Raw genomic sequence first — 12,334 nt, forward strand, 5'->3', positions numbered from 1 at the left:
TATAAATGCTAGATCCATGCAGGTCTCTTTGATGCTTCCCAAACATACCTCATCCTTTCCTACCTCTGAGCCTTTGCTTATGTGTCAGATATAGAATATTTCCACCCTCATTTGGACTACCACTTGAAAATATTCTCCTCTTTCAAGCCCCAGGTCAGAACCCATCTTTTCCATCAAAACTTTTTTTATCATTCCCTTCCAGAAATCATCTCTCATTCCTGAAAATTCCTGCTGCATTTATTATCTGTACCACTCACAGGACACACCACATATTATTATCTCATATTATAGTAGTGTGGACATTTTTTTAGCTTCTGTAATAGGTCACATTGTCCTTCAAGGAAGAGAATGCATCCTATACTTTTTTTACAATCTGTAAGTATTTAGAAGCCTGCCTTACATCAAGTAAGTCCCAAAAGCATACCTCACAAATGAAAAAATGAATTAATATGATTAACCCCATTCCCTAGAAGTAGAGGTTATACAATACTCCATCAATAACAGGAATAAATTTACATCATGCTTTAAGGTTTTACAAAGTACTTTGTATCCATTATCTCATTTGATTCTCCCACCCTGGTCATAGCTAAAAGGCAGAAAGGTGGTACAGCGAATAGTGTGCTAGTCCTGGAGTCAGAAAGAATGGAATACAAATTCAGCCTAAAGCACTTCCTAACAAGACTGTGAACAATTCAGTTAACCTCTACAAAATGAGGATAATGATAGCCCTTACCTCACAAGATCATTTATTAAGATAAACCCAGACAATATTTACAAAATGTTTTATAAATCCTGAAGCACTATATAAATGCCAGCTATTATTATTAAAAGGAAATGTGGAGGTCATTTAGTACAAATCCCTCATTTTAAAGATGTAAAAAATGATGTTAAGAGAGATTAAGTAATTAATATCATCAAGGTCACAAAGGTAATTAAGTGGCAAAAATTGGTACCTGGCTCCTCTACCTGCAAATCAAGCCCTGCACCAAGAATTTATCAGAAGTATGTCAGATTACTCTTTGGGGGAGTTTGATCCCTAGAAAGATAAATAGTTTTCCAAATCAGAAGTTAGGAGATGGGTTAGGACCTGTCACTTACCTCTACACCTGAAAAATAGGTGTGATCACCCTCCATGACCTTACCCCCTCACATATCTGCATGGCACCTTATAGCTTTTTTTTTTTCCTTTTCATCATCTCACTATATCTTCCACAGCTCTGTGTAAAATACTTCAGTCAGACATTACTACCACCATTTTACAGATAAAGAAATGGAAACTCAGAAAGGTCAGATGATTTGTCCATGGTCACCATTGTGGCTTCCTACCAGACATAACCTTTTTTTTTTTTTTTTTACAATACCCACCTATTCAGTAGACTGCTGCCACTTGACACGGGAAATGTGTTAGAAAATCATTCCCATCCCATTGCGAGCACATACTTCTCTTTTATTTTAATCCTATTATAGCATTTTTTGATGGCAACCTGCTGCTATAGCACAGCTAACTATGTTACAGCTCCCCAGGCCTTGAGCATGAAAGCAGCTCTTTAAAACACATGCTAGGGCACATCTACATAGTTAGAGTGGAAATGAATATAAGAAGCCTTAATGTCAGGGACAAGGAGGAGGAGGAGGAAGAGGAGGGAAAGGAAAAGGTGGAGATGAAGAAGGAAGAGACCAATTCTCATCCCAGCACTCTGAATGTGATCTTCCTTGGTGCTGGCCTTTGGGTTCTGGGCATCAGCTGCTTGCAAGTGAGAATGTGTTTTTCTGACTCCATCTGTATTTCATACAGCTGCCTGAATAATTTTTCTCAAGTATGTATTAGGTAATGCCACTCTTATACTCAAAAATCTTTAAAGACTTCCCATTGACTACCAAGTAAAGTTCACACTCCTTTATCTGGAATTTACAGTCTGATGCCACCCTACCTTACCATTTGATCTTATTCATTCGGTCCTGTCAGAGTGATGTGTGCTTGTTAAATCTTCTTCTCAACTCTCTACTTTCTCTATAACCTGAAATCTCCCAACTCTGCAGGATTTTCCCCCTATATTATTCCCCATGCTTGAGGACTTCTCTTTACTTACTGCATACCATCCATTAAAGATTAACTCATATGCCACCTATGTGAAGCCATCCTTGAATTCAGATTTCACAGAATATTTTGTTTCATACTTGTTTAATTAATTTGTAATTAATACTTGTTTAATTAATTTGTGATTAATTTATCATTTGTAATTAATCAAATTAATCTAACTTTGTTTGATTCTTCTAATAATAATATTGATAGCTAACATTTATGTAGAATTTACTATACTGCAGGAACTATGCTAAGTGCTTTGCAATTATTATTTCATTTGATTCTTCTAACAATCCTGGAGGTAATTGCTATTCCATCCCCCTTTAACAGATGAGGAAACTGAAGCCAACAGAGACTTTTTTTTAAGAACTTCCCAGAATCACGTAACTAGTAAGTTTCTGATGCCAGATTTAACCTCTGGTTTTATTACTGTTGATCTATAAGCTCCAAAAAGGGAGAAATCATGTCTTACCACAATTTTATACTATAGTACCTAACACAGTGCTCAGTGCAAAGCATATAATAGATTTTTTTAAATAAATGAATGTGTTCTGCATGGTGCCTGGCATGAGATGGATGTTTAAGACATGATGAGCAGTACTCACTCACAACTCATTAACTAAGGGTCATTGGTTGGTGAGCTGTTTCCTGGTTATACATATTGTAAACCAGCTCTGAATGTAGGCTTCCTCCTTAAAATGAGATCTCTTTTAAAGGGGTAAAATATATTGATATATAGAAAATGGTAACAGTGGTAGTAGGTCTAACTCAAGTTTTATCCAAGTCACACTTACGGAAAAGTTATGGCTTATATTCAGATGAATTTAGTACATTTGGCAGGAGAGAATTAATTATTCACTGTAGCCTATAGACATACTTCTGATTTCTGGTGGTTTCATTAATAAAAAAGAAACAAAATTTAAATATGAAAGTTAATATTTTTATTTGCCTGCAAGTATTCAAATCGAGAGCTACCCTGATATGATGAAGATAATGGCAACCAATTTCTTTTTCCATTTTTTGGTCCAGAGATGATTTCCTCAACATGCAAAAATCCAGATGTGGAAATTCCATTTACTGCTGGTTATCTCTAATTTTTACTCAGAGAGTGGGCTGGAAGAATTGAGAGGTTAAATAACTTGCTCATAGTCATACACCTAGCACATATCAGATGTGAGATATAAACCCAATCTTCCTGAATCCAAGGATAGCCCTCTTTACTGTATATTGGATTCATCCAAAAAAACTTGAGTCATATTCCTTAAAATGGGTTCTGTGCACCGGTTGTGATAGAAAATATTTACATAATTTTTTATTAATTCACGCTTCTATAGTGATTTATGTTGACAAAGCTGTGTGTGTGTGTGTGTATGTATGTGTGCTTATACAATCTGATCTGATCTTCACAACAATCCTGTAATTAGTACAAGTTTTATTTTCATTTCATTGATGAAGAATTTAAGAATCAAAAAGACTGGCCCAATGTAATGAAAATGTGTTACCATAGGAGAAAAAAGAGTTGCCATGTAAGGAATTCAAGGGATAGGTATGAATCCTGGTTGGAACATTATTTGTCAAACCCCACTTTTCCCCTCAATAATATAAAGGGATCCAACTAAAGCCCTTTGCTTCTTTATGAATATGAGTGGTATTGGCAGAATTTGAACTCATCTTTTGCCTATAATTATAATATTCTTTGTACTCAAATGAGATGATGTATGTGCCATGACCCTTGAGTGTTCACTTGATTGCAGCACATGTCTGCTCAGTTCTGAAATAAAGTTACTGAAGTAATTGATCTGCTTCTGAGTTCTTACATGATTTCTATTCATTTTGAATATGACAAGCTGTAATATAGTGGAGTGATATGAATGCCAGAATTATCATATAATTATGAGATAAATATACTTTATATGTAATTATAAACAGAAGAGGATTTGGTTACCACCTGTTATCCAAGGAGGAACCATTTGTTCAGAAGAACCAGAGTCTGAATCCAGAAATATAAGAAGAGAGGAGTGAAAGGACAGATTTCAGAACTGCATCACCTAAGTCTGAAGATGAAAGTGATGTATATTATAGTTACTTTTGAGAAGTAAGTCTACCTTCGCAGAGGAAAAACTTAGAAGAAAAATATCAGAAAAGGTACCCAGTGCATCAACCTGTTTGATTGAGATACTATACCCAGTTAGGTATTGATTAAACACAGGATAGATCAATTCAACAGTGGTGCAAGAGCATTTGTTCAACATAGAAGATACATTCATGAAAAAACTTTTATGAACAATTCCTGAGAAAGAAACAGGGCACTAATTTCAGTCTTTAGTTACTCCTCCCCTCCTAGAACATGCATTTTCATGTTCCATTTCAATGTGTTTTCTGGGCAGATTTCTGTAATTGTATTCTGTCATTTTCCCATACAATACTGAATGAATGATGGGAAAATATGACCAAAGTTTTTATATGGATTGTGATTTTTTTATTCCCACTTTTTCTCAAGTGTGTCAGTACTCTGATGTTATAACTTCTTTTTTCCCTATTGCCAAGCAAATCTTTATCTTTGAATTCTAAATGTTAGCAGTATAAATGGCTAGGTTTGGGTAATTAGGAGTACGTTGATAACCCAAGCATTAAAGTGATGAGTAAAGGAATTGTTTCCTTCACAGCAGGGTTATTTCTAGGATCCTGAAAGAATTTGGTTCCTAGTGGTATTTCTTCTCTGGGAATCCAGGCCTGCAAAAGTAAAGGATGGTTGATATAAGCAAGCCAGTCGTGAGAGTGAACAAGTGATCATATGCTCTTTGTGAGAAGTGTGAAATACTATACCTGTTATGTAATGTACTTAAGGTACTTTGTAAACATATAGTGTAAAGCACTGTATGAATCTCAAATAATATTATTATTACTATTAATACATGGCATTATCACTGCAAATACTTAGAACTTTATATATCTATTTCAGGAATTATTGTAACACTTAAGTCATATCCCTCTATGCATCAATTTCTCTGCTTTTGAAAGGACAGCAATGTTTTCCCCAACTCTGGTTATATGGTTTATGAATAAATTAATAGTTCTAGATTACAGACAAAAGTGCCTATGCATGGTTTTTGTTATTGGTTATTAGGTTTTGTTATTGTGATGTGTTTTGTTATTGTGATGGTGGGTATAATCATTAGCTATTTCTTCTGGTGCCCCAAAAGACAAATTACTAGGAAAATCATATATGGGACAAATCAGGTATGCTAGCAGGGATGAGGTATTTTTATGTTCTTTCTTGGTTGAGGCACACAATTAGGTCCTAATATATACCCAATATTAATCATAAGAATTAGAGTAATTAATACTTCCTAATTATTGTTTGCTAGTTGTTTTCCTCCCTGATAACAACAGAATGTGTGTGAAAAGAAATATGAGCACAATTTTAAGGACATTTTACATTTAATGTTTCTTGGAGGCACTGAAAAATTTACTAAAAAAAAGTTTTCTGGGTCACCCAAAATAACAGATATTTTGTAGCACTATAACAGTGACAGAGCATTTTTAATACATTACTTTGTTTTAACCTAATAACCCTGTGCAATACATGCTATAAGTGATATTATCCCATGTTTTCTGCTTTGGTGTCATTGGGTTTTTACAGTTTAGGAAATGGAAGCTCCAAGTGGTTGTTATACAGTAGTGTTAAAGTCAATATCCAAACCCAGATCATCCTGCCTTTGAGTTTTTCCATAACACCATGCTGCTTCTGCTTCATGATGTCCCTAATGTAGCAATAATTATAATGATTACTAGCTGCATGACTATTGTGCTTTGTGTATATCACCTCATTTAATCTTTATAACAATCTTGTGAAGTAGATACTATTATCACCCCATTTTACAGATGAAGAGAGGGTAAGTGATTTACCCAGGATCAACCAGTTAGTATGTGTCTGAAGCATGATCTAAAAACAGGTCTTCCCAACTCCAGCAGTGTGTCTTTGAAGAGAATTAGATAAATATCATCCATCACTCAGAAAGGGAACTGGACTTGGAATAAGGAAGCCTTTGTTCCCACCATGGATTCTGCCACCAGCCCACTGTTTGAGCTTGAGAAAGATATTTCACCTTTTTCAATCTCAATTTCTTCAACTGTGAAATCAAGAAATCTACACTGATGATTTTCAAATCCCTTTCCAACTGTTAGATCCTTTGTATTTTTGTATCTATGAAAATTCTTGCAGATACACACACTTACTCATATATGTGAAACGTGGGTTCTTTCCCATGACAGAACTACTTCCTTCATCAATCCACCCAGAATTTTTTAAACTTTGATAGACTGAGAAGCTACAATGGCAGCAAAGTGTTCTTCGGAGTGTCAAACTCTGATGATTCCAGATAACTAGATGGTATAATGAATAGAGAGCCGAAACCGGAGTCAAGAAGAGTCCAAATCATATCCTGCCTTAGACACTTACTAACTATGTGAACTTGGGCAAGTCATTCAACCTTTCATGCCTTAGTTTCCTCATCTGTAAAAAAGATTGGGGAGTGAGGCAATAGTTGTCAAGATCAAAAAAGTTAATATATGTAAAGTGCTTTGCAAACCTTAAGACATTATCTAAGTGCTGGTTACTATTATTTTGAGTCAGCCTTGTGGACTAAGTGCTCAGTCAACCTGTCATTCAGCATTCATCCTACTTCCACTGTGTGTAAAGGCCCACATTGTCTATAGTATTTATCACCCAGCAGTCAGGTTTTGATCTGTGGCAGAGCAGTCCTTTGGACCTGGGAGCTGAGAGCAGCCTTAGGGAATGAGGTTGGGAACCAGAAGACTGACTGTCAAAGTTTTGGGTTTTATTGAATGTTCCTGTGAGTTGGATTGATGACACTGATCAGAGCTGATTCTGTGACACAGAACAGGAAAACAAAAGAATGCTGCTGATTTTATTTTAGTAACTGATCGATGGTGGTCAGTTGGTGCCCTGGAGACCTGTTGAGTTTGAGGATCTCTGTTGCGTTTGATGACTCCATTTGTGTATATGTCTACAGATGGGAATGAAGAACATTTTAGCAAAGGGGGCGGGGCTCATGGCTCCCTCCTTAATACTTTACTTGAGTGAATGAAGAATGTTTACAAAATACTTGCAATGTGAAAAGCATTGCACTGAGTATTAAGAATATAGATATAAAAGTGAGACTGGCCTTGCCCTCAAGGAGCTAATCTCTCTCTCCCCCCCTCCTCTCTCACTCTCTTTCCCATATATGGATGTGTGTGAGTGTATATATTATATATATATACACACATATGTGTATACATGTATATACATGTATACAAATATACATATACACATATTATATGTAAAATTTTTCCCCAATTACATGTTGAAACAATTTTTAAAATTTTTTTTTAAGTTTTGAGTTCCAAATTCTCTTTCCTCCCCCCTCTCTGAAATGACAAACAATTAGATATAGATTATACATGTGCAATCATGTAAAATGTTTTCATATTAGTCATTTTGTTCAAGAAGACTCGAAAGAAAAGGAATGAAAGAAAGTAAAAAATTGTATGTTTCAGTCTATATTCAAACAATATCAGTTCTTTCTCTGGAGGGAAATAGTATTGCTTCATCATTAGTCCGTTCATGGAAGAAACTGCACACAGGAAGTGGTGACTAGGAAGGGATTTTTTGGTCTGAGAAGTCACAAGGCTGGTGAAAAGAGTTTCTCAGTAAGGGAATTGGTTGTCATCTTTTCCATTAGCAGTAGTAGTATTGATTTTATTATGTTTACCAAAGCAAAAGACAGAAAGAAGTTCTGCAAGTTACCTTAAGGCTAATTAAGTCTTACCGTCCTCTTCATATCTCTCTGTGAAATTTCACTCTTCTCTGGATCTTTAGAGAGAGAATAAGGTCAATGGATAGGTTCTGGGGGTTGGAGTCTGACTACTTGAGTTCAAGTCCTCATTGACCATTATAAGCTTGGTGAAGGTTAGCAAGTCTCTAAATGTCTGTTTCTTTACTTACAAAATGGTTAAAATGACAATACTGATATAACCCCTGTCCAAAAGGTCATTGACATTGACTTGTGGAGATGAATGCCCTGCCCTGTGTGATGGGCAGAGCAGAGTTAAGAGAGGTGAAAGCTTCAATTCTCAGCCAGTCCTCCTTTGGGGGCACTTCATCACATTATGGTGGTGTTTTGATGAAAGCACTTTGTAAACCACAGAGCTACTGAAATTATCGTTTGTAGTCAATTCTATATCAGAGAAGAAGGAGGAGAAGGAGGAGGAGAAGGAGGAGGAGGAGGAGAAGAAAAAAGGAGAAGAAGAAGAAGAAGAAGAAGAAGAAGAAGAAGAAGGAGGAGGAGGAGGAGGAGGAGGAGGAGGAGGAGAAACTACTTTAAAATTTACAAAACACACTATAAACACTATTTCATTTTATCCTCACAAAAATCCAAGACTATACATGCTATTATTATCCCCATTATATATATATGAGGAAACTGAGGCAGATAGAGCAAGAAAGCCAGAAATGCCTTTGCATGCGTGGTCCCCTATGAATGGAATGCACTCCCTCCTCACCTCTGGCCTTACAAAAGGTCTTCAACCCTGAACACTCAGTTTGGATGCCACCTGCTAGACAAGAACTTGAGGCAGTTAGGTGGCACAGTGAAGAGAGTGCCAGGCCTAGAGAGAGGAGAAGACATCTTCCTGAGTTCAAATCTGGCCTCAGACATTTAGTAGCTGTGTGACCCTGGGCAAGTCACTTAACCCTGTTAGCCTCAGTTTCCTTATCTATAATATGGGTTGGAGAATGAAACCTCTCCAGTACCTTTGCCAAGAAAACCCAAAGTGGGGTCACAAAGAGTCAGAAATGACTGAAAAACAAAAAACAAAAAGAAAAAACTTGTTTCACTCTCCCAGTTATTAGCCCTCTCTGCCTCTTGAAATTATTTTGTATTACTTTGAAGATGCTTTATATTTAATTGTGTGCACATCAAATCCCCCAAATAGAATGTAAGGACCTAGAGGGCAAGAACTGCTTCATTTTTGACTTTGCATCCCCAGTGCCTAGCACAGAGCCTTGCAGGTAGAAGGCCATTTTAAAAATGCTCATCGAATTGAATTGACTAGAAAAGAGAAATGTCTGCTCAATCCAATAGATCCAAAAGCTTTGCTACTGGCATGTCATCTCTCTTTCCATCTTTAGTTTATTTAAATCCTTACCCATCATGCTGTTGCCACACAGTTTGGATGTAATAGCTACACAGCGTGGACATCATTAAAAGCATTATGACTAGAGGCAGGAACATGAGGCTGAGTGTCTTATTAAGCAATAGATTGCATAAACAACTGCAGTTCTTTCTGCCCTGGAGCCTGACATCACTGTCTAAAAAAGAATGTTGAAAATAATTTATCTGGTAGTCTTCTACTTAAACCATCAGATTGTGCAGAACCCATTAAGTCACAAAAAATGTAATGGCAAATTGTTCTCTGTGGTCATTCAGCAGTTAATGAGTGGCTCACCCCAGCCCACCCCACTTTTTTCCACATCGCCAAGTACCCAAGAAGCAGGGATTTAAAGTGTCCCAGTCTCCAGAACTGCCATGACTACAAAGCTACCAGTGCAGCCAACTGGAGTCACAGCCTCCTGAGAAGTGACAGATTTAAAGGGAGAAAATGTGGGCCGTTGCTTGAGGCAAGTTATTTTAATATAATGCCACTATGACAGCTCTCCACATTTAATCATCACACTCCTGATTTTTTGCCTCGACATTAAAATTTCTCCCAATTTGAGGATTTAGGTAAATGTTCTTTTTTTCATCCACTCTTGCGGATGCCTGGCAGTTCCACTTTTGCAAGCAATGTTTGTAAATTTCTCCAATTATTTTTAACGAAATGTAAATAATCCTCGACATGAAAGAGAGTCCTCTGAAAAAACAGGTGCATCATTCTTTCTGTGCAAGGCCTCTGGAGCTTTATAGTTTCCACAGTGACGCAGGCCTGTCACTCAGAGGGTTTCCTTTCTCCTTAATAGCACTGTGACAATTTCTTTTTTTTTAATTATTTCTATGATCAGGGGCTGTCATTGAAGCTCTATATTTGATTATTTATTTTCAAAAGTAGGCTAGAGAAATCTGACTAGTTCCCAAATACAGGAGCAGTTACTAATACCTGGGAAAACAACCATTAAAACAACAGCATTTGCATCATCTGCTAGGTCACAAATTCATGTTCAACCTACAGAATAGGTCAATGACATTCTCTACTGGCTTTTCCTTTTCAACATACGAGAAACTTGAGTAAATAGAGATGAGCTGACTTTACTCAAAGATACGCAATAAGTCAGGGTAAGAGTCACAACTGGAATACAGCACCCTGGCATTTATTCAGAGCCAGTGTCTACAAGCACTGGTAAATAAGAGGCATCCACAGTTCAAGATTGACATGCCCCTACATCAACATAGGAGCTGTCAGTGTGAGAAGCAAGGATGCAGGTGCAGGGAAATCCATACCAACAGTCTAGGATCAGCTGCTGGTAATTACACCCCTAGGGAGTAATTATACCCCCAGCACATATCAAGAGGAATGCCAGAACTCTACCCATGTTGGTGATTGTTGAAACCAGCTGCATTGTTTACAGAGATCCATAGCAATTATAGTACTATTGGGATACATTTTGTGTGCATCAGATTGAGACAAACCCAAGAGATCACTGGAGGTGCCATGCCCTCCATGGTAAAAGTCCTATTCCTTCTTTCAACTCATGCATGAGTTTTGTGAGACTTCTCACAGTTGCTTGCTGCAAGGCATAACTGCTGAGGGGATGTCTTGTTTGTGTGTTCTCCAGGAAAATGATGATCTCTGGGAAGACTTCACTTGTTGTGTGAGTCTCCAGAGTCATAGGAATAAGCTAATAACAAGCTAGTAACCCATCTGAGTGGAATAAATCAATGCAGGATTTTACCTATAAGAATAACCAACTTCAAGATTTCCTTTAGGTATAAAATGATAAGAGGAGAAAGAAAACCCACATGTTAGCTGCCACTTGGATCTGCCCCACAAAGCAGGTTGGAAAAATCCCTACGATACCAATCCATGCCAGGAGGATTAGCCAATAAGCATACAAGTTCAGGTAGCCCTCAAGTTTACCAGTATCTTTTAGCATTCTGAGGTAGGATAATCCTGCTGCCCTCTCAACAAACATAAAATAGAAAAGACTTCCTGAGATAAAGGAAAACTCTTCCTGTGCATGTGCAATGTGGGAAAAAAAATGGGACTATGCTTTTCAGATATATTACATACAGAGAAAACTATGTATATAATATGAGAAATAAATAAATATCACGTATATATTTATATAAATGTGTATATAACCACACACAACCAATTCCTGAGACTTCTATGAAATAATTCTTTAGTATACCTGTTTGTGCAGTCTTCACTATGATGACCCTTTCTGTTTTGTCTCAAAGGCCCTTATTAGCCATAGTGTCAGTCTTTGAGAGAGAGAAATAATCATTAGAATCTCTCTGTTAAATGGAAAAAACAGTGATTTTCTGAGTTCCCAAGGAAGGGGGGAAAGCATTATGGGCTCAGAACCGATGCCAAGGTGCTTGGAAAGCTGCCTCCTGCCAACCATCTCATTATCACCTATTCCTAAAGCCTAAAGCGAGGGCTTGTTAGCAGCATGCTTGATGATGATGCAAGACATTTCATGGCTTTGTATTGTATTTCTGTGGAATAATTAGCTTTCTAGTCCACTTCTCCATGAGCAGAGGCAGTGAGGTGGGTAAGGGTCGTAGGGGTGTGATGTAGGTGTTCGAGCCCTGCAGTGTATGTGTACGGATATGGGTTCTCAGAGGCAGTTAAGGGAAGGCAGAGTTGTATGGTTTACAGGAGCAGGGTTAGAACACTGTAGTTTGAGTTGATATGGGTTCTCTTCATTGGTATGAAGCCGACTCGGCTATTTAATAATGCATCTGTATAGCATTGAATGGGGGGCCTCTAAGCAGAGCAATGCTCTCTAAATTCAATCTGCTTCCTAGGACAATTAATCTATTTGGGAAAGTGCTAGACCTGATTCCACCTATATTGGTACCGATGTCACCTTCAGCCCCTTTCTTGCTTTTTCAAATGCACTAAATACAGAGAGAGAGAAAAAAATCAATGAACCTTAATAAGCTAAGAGGTACCAAAACTCTTTTAAAAACTGTGCATTTCAAAAGAGGAAAAAATCTCTCAAGGTCCTGAACCAGCTTTACT

Source organism: Notamacropus eugenii, chromosome 6 (assembly GCF_028372415.1).
Source record: "Notamacropus eugenii isolate mMacEug1 chromosome 6, mMacEug1.pri_v2, whole genome shotgun sequence".
Lineage (NCBI taxonomy): Eukaryota > Metazoa > Chordata > Mammalia > Diprotodontia > Macropodidae > Notamacropus > Notamacropus eugenii.